Below are 15,716 nucleotides of genomic sequence, written 5' to 3'. Positions count from 1 at the left end.
GAATTCCTAAAAGAAAGTGAAAATTTCTAAAACAAATTAGGGAAGTCCTAAACTAGAAAGTAAATTACTAAAAGAGAACAGAAAAATAGAAAGTAGGGAGGGAGCTTACCGAATTAGAAATTTCTATCTTAAAGGCCTACAAAATAGGAAGGTTAGTTTCTAAATAAAAATTCTAAAAATAAATTAGGAAACAAAATTAGATTCTAAAAGAGTTAAAATTAGAAAGTTACTAAAAATAAAAATAGAAAGTTAATTCCTAAAAAGGGGAATAACTAACCTAGTTTTTAAAAACAAAAGAGGAAAGTTCTAAAAATAAACTATTTCCTACAAATAGGAGGATATGAGAATTAGAAAATTTCTAAAATTTAAGCCCTAATTTTAAGAGTAGAAAAAGTAGAGAAATTAGGAAGGAATTACCAATTTAGAAACTCATGTCAGGGTCCTACAAAATCAAGAAAACAGGTTAGTTTCTAAAAATAAAATAATAGTTCCTAAAAATAAAATAAAATAAAGTAAAAAACCTTTAACCTAAAGTTAGTAAAATCCTAATCCTAACCTAATTCTAAAACTAATTAATTTCAGAAAAACGTAGCCGTCAGTCCCCGGCAACGGCGCCAAAAACTTGTTCACTCCCCAAGTATAGGGTTGTGATGTAGTAATAAACTCGGTAAGATCGAGGTCGAATCCACAGGGACTGAAACTTGTACGTGATCTGAAACTAACTAGATATAGAACTAGCAAAAAGATGTAATCTAAATCCAATGTAAATTGATGAATAATGGTGAGAGATTAATCTAAACTTAAGGAATTCAGAGGAAGGAAACTAGGGATTCAGAGGATCCACTTGTAGAGATCAGGGAGATCTTATGCCTGCTTCAAAAATCATGGAAATCAACTAGACTTCCTTTGATATAGTTTTTAAGAGATGAAAGGTATATGAATTAGAATGGATTCCATCACCAAACCATGCCTAGGAGACAAAGTAAACAACAGAATTAAACTAATTACCAACCAACCAACAATGTATGAAGATCAGGAAGGGTACTGTCATCCTACCATGCCCATGAAATAATGATGAACAACAGGGCTTCCTGACTTCATAAACATAAAAAGGGGAAAGAAATACTCAAAGCCATTGCAAACCCATTGTAATTTCAGTCACAACAGACCATTAAAGACTAAGAAAAATATTCCTTTAATAATCAACTAAAATCAAATTCAGTTTATGAATTTTAAATTAAAGGCACAAAATATAATCTCCCATCTCGCTACAGGCTTCACCTCTTAGCCCTAGCTAAGAGGTTTAGCCGCACACAGGCATGATGCGGCTGGATCCTTTAAACAAAGTAAAATAAAATAAAAAGAAAAAAAGAAATAAACAAAGAAATACCAAACTCCACTCTCTTTCTTTTGTGCAATCGTCCAAGCCAAACCGTTGCTCACGTGCCACCCACCCTCCTTCTCTCTCTATTTTCCTCCTTATATCAGCAGAGGGCATCGCTGGATAGGTCGGTTGAAAGGAACCGACCGAGTTGGAGTCAGACGCGGAGTGCGTCATCTCCTTCCGCAGCACGCAGTCAGCCGGCTTGGAAACTGACTTGCGTCGGCTCATCTTTTCGGCTAAAAAAAAACTAATCTAAGACGTTCAGTCTTCTTGCCACGATTCGGCACTTCCTTGGAGAGGTTTTGGACGGCTCAGATCGTCGGACCAATCCTCGCCAAATCTGCAAAACAGTCCAGAATTTTTAGGTTTTCCAGACGCAAAACAGGGTGCGTAGCTATTACGCTGTGATGATGGTGGGGTCCACTATCTGTTTCAAATGAGAGATCCAAGCCGTCCACCGGTTTTCCCTCGAGAAACCAGTCGGGAATGGTCAGTTTTGGACTGATTTCGGTGTGGCCCAAAGACTTTTCTCCCTACCGTCCGTCCTACGTTTGGACGGTTGAAAACCGATCAAGCTGTCCTCTTTAAATTCTCTCTCTTAGGTCCGCATTAGCTGCGCTGTTAGAAACTACTGAAGGGTCCAGATCTACGTGAAGACTTCAGATGGTGGCCCACTACAAGATCGCAGGTACCCGTTTTCTGAAACAGAGAATTCTCTATTGCGTACAGCGAGTTGCGGTCAAACGCTGTTTTGACCGCTCGTGTTAATTCAGTGCACAGCGCGTGCACAGTCGCCCGTGCACTCCTGGCATACAAAGTGGGTCCCATATTGATGTATATGTGAAATCCGATCCGTCCATCTGTTGTCCCATCTCATTTAAACCGTCAAGATTAACTTTGAAGCATATCCTGATAACAGGTGGGCCCCATATCACTGTTTTGGTGGCTAATCTGTCCGTTGGGCCACTTTCACATTGATCCAGGAGCTGAAAGTTGATGTGTACGGTTCATTTATGGTTCTCAGGCCATGTATAAATTTTCACGCCAATCGGATGGCGAGAACCCTATGATCTTGCATTCTGCGCCAGTTTCGAGCCTCTTTGACGTGAACGGCTTTATTTCCTCGGATCCCTGGTGTGTAATTCCACCAATCTTGGTCTCCTAGGGTCCGTGGCTTGCCTTGGTGACTTAAGACCGTTAAATCCATGCTTTTAGTACCCTTTCCCAGTCCAGGCTCGTGAATACGCCCTGCATCACAAACATGATTAAATCAGGCCGATAAACAGTATTATGTTTGTAAATCCTGGCAATAACTGGGGCTTGATATGCAATATTCGACCCTCAACAATAGTCTTTCAGCAGCTCTCCCTCTTTTTGCACTATTTTGTTCAGGTGCACAGGTGGCTTCAACTTTTTCTTTTCGCCAATGAAATTGGTGAGAAAGGCATCACTGAGCTCTGTGAACGTGCTAATGGACTTTGGTTTCAGTTACTTGAACCAAAGTCGACCTACGTCGGCTAAAGTGAGGGAGAAGGCTCGGTATATCACAACGTCTGAGGCATCGTGCAGTTGTACATATGTTCGAAAGGATTCAATGTGCTCGGTTGGATCGGTTTTGCCGGTGAAGGGCGTAATCTGCGGAAGACGGAATCGTTCCGGTAGCCGACCCTGCATTATCTCTTATACGAATGGAGATGCTTTTGCCTCGGGCCTTATTGGATGTGCATCACGGTCTTGCTTCATGTCAGCGATCTCTTCTCATACTTCCCTCCTGAAGTCCTGGAGGTCGGCTTTCCAGGGTTCGTAGTATCGGCCATACCCTCAGCCAAAGGTCTGCTGCGCCTCCTTCGATCTATCTCATGTTGTAGATCAGAGACTGGCAGCGGAGTAGTCACAGAATGAGTGGGCGAAGGCTCGGCCGGACCTTGGTGCTGACTTGACTGAGGGACTGATCGCAGAGCAGTATGCTGAGGGTTGGCGAATTGTTATGGAGCATTCACCCGACCACTATCATATTGGGGCAGAACTTGCTGGCGATGGATCTGCTCCAACATTTGCTTCATATAGTTCAGATCGGTCCTGAGCTCTTAGACTTCCTTATCTAATTGACCGTTTCCTCAGTTCCGTTGGTCTTGCCTGGTTGAAATGGAGGATGCTGGACGGGGAGGGGGGGGGGGGGCAGGACCTTGTTGGTTGTTCGTTGGTTCCCAGGCCCTTGGGCTCCGTTCGTACTCGACGGACCTTCAAGTGCTGGTGGTCTAGTAATGACCTCAACAGGCTCGTTTTGAGCAGTTTTTCTAGTTCTCGCCATTGGAATTCACTTGAAGCTACTGGATAGAGCCTGGAAATGACTTTTTGTATCATTTCCCATAGATGGTGCCAATTTGTTGATGCAAAAAACAGGTTCATCCTCTGCCGTCCTACCACCTGCAAAAGGAAGAGACAAAAGAGACCGTGGCTAGAGTCGGGGACCCTCCGATGCTAAAGTCAGTGATAGGACAGTATATGAAAGGTTTTGACAGGAGTTTTCTGTGTACCTTTTAGCTTAGAGATTCCTGTTTTTATAGGAATGGGAGGGTCCCGTCATGCAGGGATTCTCTTCCTGATATCTTGGAGATTTAATTTCAATCCGTTTCTGGTCTCCATCCGATCTCGAGATCCTTGGGATCGGGGATCCTTTTACGAGATTTTCAGGACAGCGTTTCCATTTACACCATCTTTTCCATGCTCGGCCTAGTCCTAACCGACTATAATAATGAGTTAGTCTGGGTCAGATTTATGGAATAAGTTGCTCGCCATCTGTCAGGCGAGATGGAGCCGATCCGTAATCAATATCCTCTCTTTCTCCGATAGCTGACCTTATAATCGATCCAACTAGATCGGTTTTATGGTCGTCAGGTGGCTTCTAAGCTTCAGGCCTTAATCGGCCTTTTAGATGTCGTTGCCTCGTCTTCCGAATCAACTTCATGCATCTTATGTACTTTGCCTTTGGCTCGTGACTCTATAAGTCTTGGTCAGGGTTTTCATTCCTTGCATTCCGAGATAAGTCTCTCCTTAAGACATTTAGCACTTTGCTTCGGTTAGGCTTATTGCCTCGGAATCCCGGGCCATGTCAGTAGAGTTGGTCCATTCCATAACTGGGTGTCCGGACTTGTCATATTTTTCCCCAACAGTAAACACTTGAAAAACCATAATTATTATAATTTTGCATGTCAGAATAGCTTGATCACAGAGGTTTTGTATTGATGTAAATTTGGTATTTTCCTTTATTAACCATCGATTTGACAAAAATTATATTTAAAAGAGTTCGGTTCCTCTATTTGTCACAAGCAAGAATTTCTTGCTTGTTGCAATGTGATTGGTCCATGTCATCATTGACATTACCCGACCCTACTACATTAAATGTAGGTAGTGATCATTTAATCACATTGCAACAAGCAAGACATCTCTGATCACGATAAGCAAGGGATTCCAATTCTATTTGAGAAATTTCCAACTGTAAACCCCACCTTGTACCCACTGTCTTTTCTAAACGCCCCCAAACTTTACTTTTCAAAACTAAATCATTTAGTACGAATACACTATTTGCAGACGAAAATACCCTTGCATCATCACAGTTGCACTATCCATTATGTAGACCTATGGCCACGGATTATAACCGTAGACATTGGTAGCGTAGACAAATAGAGGGCAGTAGGGCCATTGCCAGATCAGCGCGACCCCACCGGCGTAAACAGAGGGCGGCGGGGCCACCACCAGTCCAACATGACCCCACCAGCACCCAATTTGTGTGGGGACCCCCTACACGTGTGGGACCCCCTTTTTAAAGCTCTAATCCCTTATTTTTGCTGCCCATTCGAATTCCAACCTACCCCTCACCCTTAACAACCTCAAAACCCTCCATTCCTACCCCATTTCAACTCAAAACTCCAAAATTCGAGTCTCCTATAACCTCTCTCTCTCTCCCAAGCACCCAAACCCTCTTTTCCTTAAAATGGTTCACCATTAGGTCATCTTGCTACAAGATCCCTCAAAATCCCTCATTCCCTAGACCCATTTACCCTCAAAACCCCCATTCCCCAAACAACTCTCCTTGCAAAGAAGAAGAAACCCCATCTTGAGCGAGGCAAATATGAAATTGAGCGAGGCAAACATGAAATTCATCGATGATCAAAGGAAATTGAATAAGGCAAACATGCAATTCAACGAGCATCAAAGGAAATTGAGTGAGGCAAACAGGAAGTTGAGCGACGCAAACAGGAAATTGAACGAGGCAAACATGCAATTCAAAGAGGCAAACTTGCAATTCAGGGAGCATCAAAGGAAATTGAGCGAGGCAAACAGGAAATTGAGCGAGGCAAAAAGGAAATTAAGCAAGGCAACCATGAAATTCAACGAGGCTAACATGAAATTCAGAGAGGCTAACATGAAATTGAATGAACTTCAAATGAAATTGAATGAGCCTCATGTGTTTGTCTTATCTTGTAGGAAATAGGGCTACCTACTAAGTCAACATTAGTCTGGGTTGAGTTTTGTCAATGGTCAGTTCATCCTGGTAACCTGGCAGACTTGGTCTGATGTGGAACTTCATTGGACCCACATTTGTTCTTAGTTTGGTGTTGCCTTAATACAGGTTGTTTACCGATCCATTACGTACTTGTTATTTTCCGAACATGGCTTCTTAACTGAAGGGCACAATACGATGTGAACTCAATTTTCAGTTTGCCTTGCTCAATTTCTAGCTTGCCTCACTTAATTTTTAAGTTTGCTTTGTTCAATTTCCAGTTTGCCTTCCTCAATTTCCTCTTTGCTTCTCTCAATTTCCAATTTGCCTCGCTTAATTTCATATTTGCCTCACTGAATTTTTAGTTTGCCTCGCTTAATTTCATGTTTGCCTCGCTTAATTTCGAGTTTACCTCACTTAATTTCCAGTTTACCTTACTCAATTTCCTCTTTGCCTCGCTCAATTTTCAGTTTGCCTCGCTTAATTTCCAGTTTGCCTCTCTAAATTTCCAGTTTTCTTCGCTCAATTTTTTATTTTCCTTGCTCAATTTCCTCTTTACCTCACTCAATTTCCAATTTGCCTCGCTGAATTTCATATTTGTCTTGCTCAATTTCAGTTTGCCTCGATCAATTTCCAGTTTTTGTCACTCAATTTTCAGTTTGCCTCACGGAATTTCCAATTCGCCTCGCTGAATTTTCAGTTTTCCTCGCTCAATTTTCAGTTTTCCTTGCTCAATTTCCAGTTTGCCTCGCTGAAATTCAGCAAGGCAAACTGGAAATTGAGTGAGGCAAATTGGAAATTAAGTGAGGTAAACTGAAAATTCAACGAGGTAAACATGAAATTGAGGGAGGCAAACTGGAAATTGAGGGAGGCAAAGAGTAATTTGAGTGAGGAAAACTGAAAATTGAGCAAGGTAAACTGGAAATTGAGTAAGGCAAAGAGTAATTTGAGCTAGGCAAATTGAAAATTGAGCAAGGCAAACTGGAAATTCAATGAGGCAAACTAAAAATTGAGTGAGGTAAGCTGAAAATTCAGTGAGTCAAACATGAAATTGAGTGAGGCAAAGTGGAAACTGAGCGAGGCAAAGAGAAAATTGAGCGAGGCAAATTGGAAATCCAGTGAGGCAAACTGAAAATTGAGTGAGGCAAAGAGGAAATTGAGTGAGACAAATATGAAATTAAGCAAGACAAACATGAAATTCAGCAAGGCAAACTAGAAATTGAGCGAGGCAAACTAGAAATTCACTGAGGCAAACATGAAGTTCAACTAGGCAAATTGGAAATTGAGCGAGGGAAAGAGGAAATTCATCAAGGCAAACTGAAAATTGAGTGAGGAAAACTGAAAATTGAGCGAGGCAAACATGAAATTGAGGGAGGCAAAGAGGAAATTGAGGGAGGCAAACTGTAAATTAAGTGCGGTAAATTGAAAATTGAGCGAGGGAAAGTGGAAATTGAGCGAGGCAAAGAGGAAATTGAGTGAGGCAAACTAGAAATTAAGCGAGATAAACTGGAAATTGAGTTCACTTCCTACTATGCCCTTCAGTTAAGAACCCATGTTTAGACAATAACAACTATGTAATGGATCGAAAAATAACTTGTATCAAGGCAACAACAGATTGAGAAGAAATGTGGGTCCAATGAAGTTCCACATCAGACCAGGTTTGCCAGGTTACCAGGATGAACTGACCATTGACAGTAGCATTGACCATTAACAAAACTTGACCCAGATTGATGTTGGCTCAATAGGGTTCGGGTCAAACTGAACCCAAGTTGCAGCCCTATTTCCTACAAGATAAGACAAGCACATGAGGCTCGTTCAATTTCATTTGAAGTTCATTCAATTTATGTTAACCTCACTCAATTTCCTTTGATGCTTGTTGAATTGCATGTTTGCCTCGTTGAATTGCATGTTTGCCTCATTGAATTTCATGTTTTCCTCGTTGAATTTCATGGTAGCCTTGCTCCATTTCCTTTTTGCCACGCTCAATTTCCTATTTTCCTCGCTTAGTCTCCTTTAATGCTGCTTGAATTGCAAGTTCGCCTCATTGATTGAATTGCATGTTTGCCTTGTTAAAATTCCAATTTGTCTTGCTCAATTTCATGTTTGCCTCACTCACTTTCTTATTTTCCTCGCTCAATTTCCTTTGATGCTCGTTGAATTGCATGTTGCCTCGCTCAATTTCCTTTAATATTCACTAAATTTCATGTTTACCTCACTCAATTTCTAATTTGCCTCGCTGAATTTCATGTTTTCCTAGCTAAATTTCCAGTTTGTCTCGCTAAATTTCATATTTGCCTCGTTGAATTTCCAGTTTTCCTCACTCAATTTCCAGTTTGCCTCGTTGAATTTCATGTTTGCCTTGCTCAAGATGGGGTTTCTTCTTCCTTACAAGGAGAGGGGTTTAAAGAATGGCGATTTTGAGGGGAAATGGGTCTAGAATGAGGGATTTTGAGGGATCCTGTAGCAAGATGACCTTGTAAATGCTATCTTGTAAATCTAGCACCTGGAGTTGTCAACTTTTGTTGTGCTAAACTACTTAGAATCTGTATCTTGTTTTAATGAGATGGATAGATCAACTTCATAAATTGTGAGTCATCTTCATCATCGCCAAACTTTTCTACGTATTCAAGTTGAAGAATCTTGTCGAAGTTCAAGGATTACAAGTTCAAGTGCAAGAACAAATGTTTAAGGCTCAAGTTCAAGTTGAAAGCTCATTGTTGCTACTTTAAAGAATCAAGACTCAAGCCCAAGCTTAAGCACAAGTTCAAGATTTGGAACACAAGCTTCATGTATTTCAAGTGAATGAGTTACTGAAGCGATTGGTGTTTCGATGGTTTAAACTCACATACAAGGTATGAATGACCCTAGAATGACCATAGATTAGGTCATATTCATTGCATATTTTATTTGGGTCATTACATAAGTTTATAGGTCATTTCCTCGACTGGTCTTAGTCTTTGTTCGACTAGTCCAAACATTGACTCAACCAGTCTAAGAAGTTTCTCGACCAGTCCAAGATTTGTTGTGAATTTTTAAAATTTTCTGTTGGACCCTCGACTAGTCGAGTGAACAGTGCTCGACCAGTTGTGCAGGCTCGACTCAAAGTCCAGTAAGGTTTTTTGGTCCCACTCGACCAATCAAGTGCATTGCTCGACCAGTCGAGCAGGCTGCTCGACCAGTCGAGTAACGATCTTATCTTATCGCGCCAGAAATTTTGAAATATGGTTGGTCCTTCGACCAGTCGAACTGACCCTTAGACCAGTCGAGTGAACAACATTTTCACCTACAAATAGAGGATGAATGTCAGAGTTTTTCATTCATTCCAAGCATAATCAAGCCATAACTCTGAGAGATAAGTTCCTATATTTCTTAAGTTATATTGTGTTCGTTTTAGATTCTCTTAAATAGCTTTTTGTATGTGATTTTGTGATCTCCATTCAATTCTATTTCATTAAAGAAAGGAATTGTGATTTTACTCTCTTCGAGATCAAAATCAAATCGAGCTAGCCCAGGTTGATTTAATCTAAAAATCATTTAGACCTAGAACCCTTTTATTTGTGAGACAGGACATTGAACATCTTCGTCTATATCGGATTAGTTCTACCGAGCTTCATCAGAAGGAGAATCTTCAGATAAGTACAATTTAATTTTGTGTATCTTTTGTGGTTTGTGAGATTCTTCCAGGAAAGCCTCATTTTTTATATTGTCTGAGGTAAGCTAGAAAATCTCAGAGTGTGGGGTTTTTGTAATTTTGTTAGCCCATCTTAAAAACACAATTGTGAAGGTTTTAAGGTGAACCTTGGAAAACCTTATTTGATAGTGAAAGTTAATATTCTGTGGGAGAGGATATTGGGATTGGAGTAGTTGTGTGGCTGTTTTTCAAACAGTTGGTATACACACACAAACCACTATATTTCTCGGTGTTTGGTGGATGCTTATGGTGATGTATGTGTGGTGTTGAATGTTGTAATTTCCTTTTATGCACTTGTGGTGAATGTTGTAATAATTTAGATTATTTCCTTTGCCTCCTTCTCAGTTTGTTTTTGATACTTACAAACGTTCTAGAAATCAGGTGCCCTATCATAAACCTTGGTTTTTGGTGTAAGGTTATTTTTAGAACTTAGTTTATATCAACCTCTCAATACTTGTGCATTTAAGGTTGCTTATAATTATGCTATCTTTGTTTATCTTTATAATTCCGCATTTATTTGTTAATTTGGCATAGTCCTATTAACCCCCCCCCCCCCCTCTAGAACTTTAAGCTCGGCCTTTTCAGACCTAATGGTGAAGTGTTTCAAAGTAAAGAGGGTTTGGGTGTTTAGAAGAGCGAGAGAGGTTAGAGGAGATTCAGATTTTGGAGTTTTGAGTTGAAATGGGGTAGGAATGGAGGGTTTTGAGGTTGTCAAGGGTGAGGGGTAGGGTAGAATTTGAATGGGGAGAAAAAACAAGGGATTAGAAGCTTAAAACCGCAGCCAAAGACCTATGGCTACGGTTATAGTCTGTAGCATGACCGTAGTCATGGGTGCAATAACCATAGGTCAGTTACAGATTAGCCATAGACACTAATAGCTACAGATATAATCCGTAACACATTTTCTATAACAAAGTCTACAAACAGCTACAGATAATATTTATAGCTAAAAGTATAACTTTCTCTGTAGCTATAGGCCGAAGTGAGAAATGGCTACGATGTTTAGATCTAGAGCTATGGCAACTAGCTGTAGCTATTTCCTATTTTTTTTTAAAGAAAAATAATAATGGTGTCTCTTACCAATGTTAGTACACGCCTTGATAGATCAATTCATATAAAAATTTTAGATTCAACAATAAAAGAAACAAGTGCATATACATCAAATGAAAACAATAATCTAGTTTGGCGATAATCATGTTCAAATGCCTATATTGGAGGGGTTGGATGTCATACATATACCACGTGGACTACACAATTCTCATATTCATTGCTTTTTCAAAGAAAAATAAATAAATAAATGAAGGCATTTTTGTATTTCTTCCTATGGAAAAGTACCTTTCGAGTATTTCAATTCATGGAGGCATTATTTGGCAAAATCAAAATTCCTGTGAAATTATGCTGTAAAAATCCATAAAAATTAGAGATACATTTCAGAAGGCAATAACTTACCATAGTGGAGCATAAGGGGATGACAAGTCAAGAAAAGGGTATGGCCACCTGTAACGTAGATATGATTGTAAAAATCTTTAGCTCAAACATCCTCAAGTGAGGAAATGCAAAAAGAAAGTAAAGAAGAAGAAGAAGAAGAAGAGAGTCAGTCTATTTACAAAAGTAAGACACAAGCATGGATGACCCATTGGAAAATGACATATATAGATGTCCACAAAACAAAGTTAGGAGATCCAGAACCATGGGAACCTCTAAAACAAAAGAAAATCCAAATGGCCAAGTCAATGAGCATTCGAATCAATAGTTGGGTAATGCTCGCCAACAAAAAACATCTTACCAAGCTATTCAAAGTAGTATCTCCAAGAAGAAACACGGCGTTCAGTGAATGCATACCAGCCAATAACTGCCACATAAGGTAAATATACATACTTTGCTCAAATAAAATGGAAATAAGGTCTGGTAAACGGTACAAAGAGTTGATACATAGAAACCAAAAATGAGTTGAAGAATGGATAATATTATCCATACAAAGTGTAGCTCGAATATTTCCCCTTTTTCTTCTTCAATCTATTAGGCTGCAGAGTTCCTCAAGACTTTTGATTTTACCAAACAATGCCTCCACCTTTTCAAAGCAAGGTGCTCTTGGGCAAGGTCTTAGATTCAAGGTATTTCGACTGTGGCTGTAACGGCCACCACCGTTATCATTATGATACAGGTTGTGACAAACTTTCCAGTTTCTTTTTTTTAAAAAAAAAAAAAAAAAAAAAACTATATCTACCCAATAAAAGACACTTATGGCCTTTACAGGGGGTATAATGGGCCATTATGGGCATCGTAACCACAATTACGGGTCATTTTTTTCATAATGGCTATTACAGCTATTATAACCATGTAACGTGTAGCGGTTGCCGCTGTTACTTTTATGTAAAAGCCTTTACGGTCCTATAAGGGCCTTTTTTGGCTTGGCTTTTACCAAGCTATTTTCTACAAACACTTATTCACTCCACATTGGCTAGTGTATGGAAAAATGAGATTTTAATCTACTTAGGGGTCATATGATGTCTACTGAAGGATTTATGTTCTTCATTCCTCAAGTTCTTTGTAATATTTATCCAATTGCACCATCCCAATTCCAATGCCAAATGCCATGAAACAAATGAATCAAAATCTCAAAATTTCAGATCCAATTGCCACCAAAACACACAAGGAAGTTGATGTGAGTTGCTCGTCCCCAATACTTAAGAGCAGCTAAGTCGTAAGCTCTTGTAGTTGTCTTCCATATCATAACTACCTAAAAAAAATGGAGTGTTAGGAGAAAATAAGCTTCCGGTTAGAATAATTGAAGAAAACTCACATGAATTCAAGTCTACCAAGATAAACTATAGAAAAAAAAATGAAATCCATGGGGCTTGGACAAGATCAAGCTTAAGACACTTCCTGGTAGGATGACAAAAACCTGTAGAAAAAAAAATTAATTACTACTTCTTACTTGCTTGGCTAAGTTTTTTTTTTTTTTTTTATTCTTTTTTTTTTTTTCAGAATTTTCCAATGGGACTCTTGATCCACATGTGATTGAGATCTTAACTGTTCATCAGGTGGAGCCACAATTTAGATGTGCTAGCCCAAAACTCTAGTCTATGGGCTAATCATGTGCTCCTCATGTGTAGACAAGAATAGATAGTTAAGAGAACTTGATTCATAGCACATTTGATGTATACATGTGTTCCACCATATAATAGGTCCATTTTACAAATTCCAGGTTGGCATGGAAAACATGACTGTTTCTATGGTGGAGAATCCTGAACTGCATAGTCTTATGCATAGCAGTTAAATCGCAGACCTATCATGGATATGGCATGGCCTAACAATCATTTAACTGACAAAATAGACAAAGGGCCTCTATTTTAGAGAAAACCCAAATCAAACCACTTGAAAATAAAAATTAAAAAAATAAAATAAACCTCTGTTTTGCAGCCTTCTTTTGCAACAATCCAAAAACCAAAAAGAAGGAGAAGAAAAAATCCAAATCAAATTGCTTCTTTACTAACAAGTTATTTTTAAAAATACATTTGAGGCCTTTGATTGGGTGATAGATTTACTAGATGTGACAGATGGTATCTTGGAGATATGTATATAGCTAATACAACTATACAAAGATATTCTCTATTGTGGACTAGTTCCATGTCAATGAATAATACACACAACATTTACAATAGTGGATCAGATTAGAAGGGGTGCCTTTAGCCACCTACCACAGTTCAATATCATATCCTCAATCAGTCAACATTTTTTTCCTTACAAATTTTTTTTTTTTTTTTTTTGAAACAACACCTTTAGAAAAAGATTTATATCATTCATAATCCTTTTACAACAATAACACTTCAACATACAACATTATTCAAATAAAATTCATGCCTAAAAATATCTTATCCAATCTCATCTCCAGCAAATACAAATTCATGCCCACATTTAGCTACATTCCAACATCTTAAATGGTGGCTCACATATGTTGACTCATAACTACTACTAACTACTATGATGATTCACATGCTTACCCATGACTACATGCAATGGATGACTGACAAGGATCGTATCTAGGATCAAATGACGATTAAGAGCACGATATGAAGAATCAAGGGATCTTATTCTTATTGCTACATCAATCTATAGGATCCTGCTAAAATCTAAAAATCCCAAAATGAAGCTTAGATGGGACATTTATCAACAATTGAGATGGCCTGCATTTTGCATGCTTACAATCCCCAAATTCCATTGGCTTGCATCATCAAACATTGGGAACATTTCAACTACTACCTTGTGAAGGGAGATTATGTCTTTAGATCTATGCAGCAAGCTGAAGCAAGTTATCAAGCACCATCTGTCTAGCAATTGAGAGTTCTATGCAGCAAGTTGAAGCAAGGCATCAAGCATGACTTTTCTAGTCGGTAATGCAGGAATAGCTCCCCTCTCCATCACAGTCAATGCCCCACATGCATTTGTAAACTTGAGAGCCCCTCTCAATTGATCTTCATCCTGAAGCAACGAAAAATCAAAAGCAAAGAAGAAATTCAATACAAAAAAACCTTGAGAGCCCCTCTCAATCAATCTTCATCTTTGCATAGAAATTCAATACAAAAATAGATCTATCATCACGTACCTGAGCAAAGAAGAAATTGCAATCAAATGATTATTGAATGCCTAGAACTTCTAACCAGCTGGGACTCCTTGGAGGATCAAGCAAACACGAATAAGGGCGGTGGCTGTGGACGAAGGCTGTGGCCATGGGGGTTACGGCTAATGGATGAGCTGAGGTAGTGATGAGGGTTGGATGAAAGGGGTTTTGAAAACCCTAGCACAAAATGTGCTCACAGATTAATGGTGAGTTTGTAGCAAAAGGGGGTTTTGAAAACCCTAGCGAGAGAGACAGAGAGGTTGGGAATCAGAGAGAGGGAAATGGGACTGAGAGACAAAGAGAGGATGAGGAAGCGTGAGAGATCGAGAGAGGGCGAGGGAAAGGGAGAGGCTGAGTGTGTGTGTGTGTGTGTGTGAGAGAGAGAGAGAGAGAGAGGGTTTTGGTTTTGGGAAATTGGGTGCACGCGGGAGAGGAGCGCGAACAGGATTGAGTTTCACAGGTGACAGACATCACCGTCTTGATTTATTTTAGAACTTATGGGGCCCACTGTTATGTATTTTATTTATCCAATCCTTCCATTCATTTTAACATCTCATTTTTAGGGTTTATGCAAAAAATGAGTCTGATTGAAGCTGTAGGTGGACCACACCACATATTAATGATATAAATTTATTTTTCATTATTTCTTATTGTGTGGTCCACTTAGACTTTTGATCTTTCTACTTTTTCGGCTCATGCACTGAAATAATATTTTAAAATTTATGGACGGCTTGGATAAAACACATATATTGCAATGGGCCCCATGGAGCTCCTTAAGCATCATCAGTCTTTGATAAGGTCCTATGGGGGAGGTACTTATTAGCTACAGATTAAGTAGGTTTTAGCTATGGATTAAATCCATAGTAATATAAGTACAGTTTATATCCATAGTGAAAAACCTACATAGTCCGTAGCCTTCGCTCATTTTTTTGGTAGTGGGGGGATCCCACACCTCACACAAATTGGGTGCCGGCGGGGTCGCGCCAGACTGGCGGTGGCCACACTACCCTCTGTTTGGGTCGGCTGGGTCGCGCCGATCTGGCAGTGGCCCCGCCACCCTCTGTTTGGCTATCTACTAATGGCTATGGTTATAATTTGTACCCGTTGCCATAGGTCTACATAATGGGTAGTGCAACCGTGATCAATGCAAGGGTATTTTCGTTTGCAAATAGTGTGTTCATACAGAATGGTTTAGTTTTGGAAAGTAAAGTTTGGTAGCGTTTAGTAAAGATGGTGGGTAAAAAGTGGGGTTTACAGTCAAAAATTTCTCAATTCTATTTAGAATGGTAACGGAATATCATCTCGTAGCATGGAGTAACCTAGTCATAAACCTCTATCAAACAACCTCAAGATCGTAAATTCTAGTGTACCGCCACCATCCATGTATCTAAACTTCTGATGAAGTCAATGTTGACTTGCTACATGCAGCACTTTGATGGGCCCACCATGGTGTATGTAAATCATCCAAGTCATCTATTCTACCATATTTTTGACAATTTCTGAAATAGCTAATTAG

General features: G+C 39.4%; 1 long non-coding RNA gene across 3 annotated transcripts; it reads right to left on the bottom strand.

Annotated features, from left to right (window-relative positions):
* Nucleotides 1–10,767: 10,767 nt before the first annotated feature.
* On the bottom strand, nt 10,768–12,523 carry LOC131248676 (uncharacterized). 3 transcript variants are annotated; one of them, XR_009172333.1, is made up of 5 exons: nt 12,399–12,523; nt 12,233–12,319; nt 11,366–11,431; nt 11,187–11,279; nt 10,768–11,076 (listed from the first exon to the last, which is right to left on the bottom strand). It is a non-coding gene; the product is annotated as an uncharacterized LOC131248676 (long non-coding RNA). The 3 variants fall into 3 exon arrangements; XR_009172335.1 differs by having other exon boundaries at nt 12,233–12,315; nt 12,399–12,487; XR_009172334.1 differs by lacking the exons at nt 12,233–12,319; nt 12,399–12,523 and adding an exon at nt 11,557–11,700.
* Nucleotides 12,524–15,716: the final 3,193 nt, after the last annotated feature.

The sequence above is a fragment of the Magnolia sinica genome, chromosome 6, assembly GCF_029962835.1.
Source record: "Magnolia sinica isolate HGM2019 chromosome 6, MsV1, whole genome shotgun sequence".
In the NCBI taxonomy this organism is placed as follows: domain Eukaryota; kingdom Viridiplantae; phylum Streptophyta; class Magnoliopsida; order Magnoliales; family Magnoliaceae; genus Magnolia; species Magnolia sinica.
The sequence above is the reverse complement of the archived record's forward strand: the minus strand, read 5'-3'. Positions and strand labels throughout refer to the sequence as shown.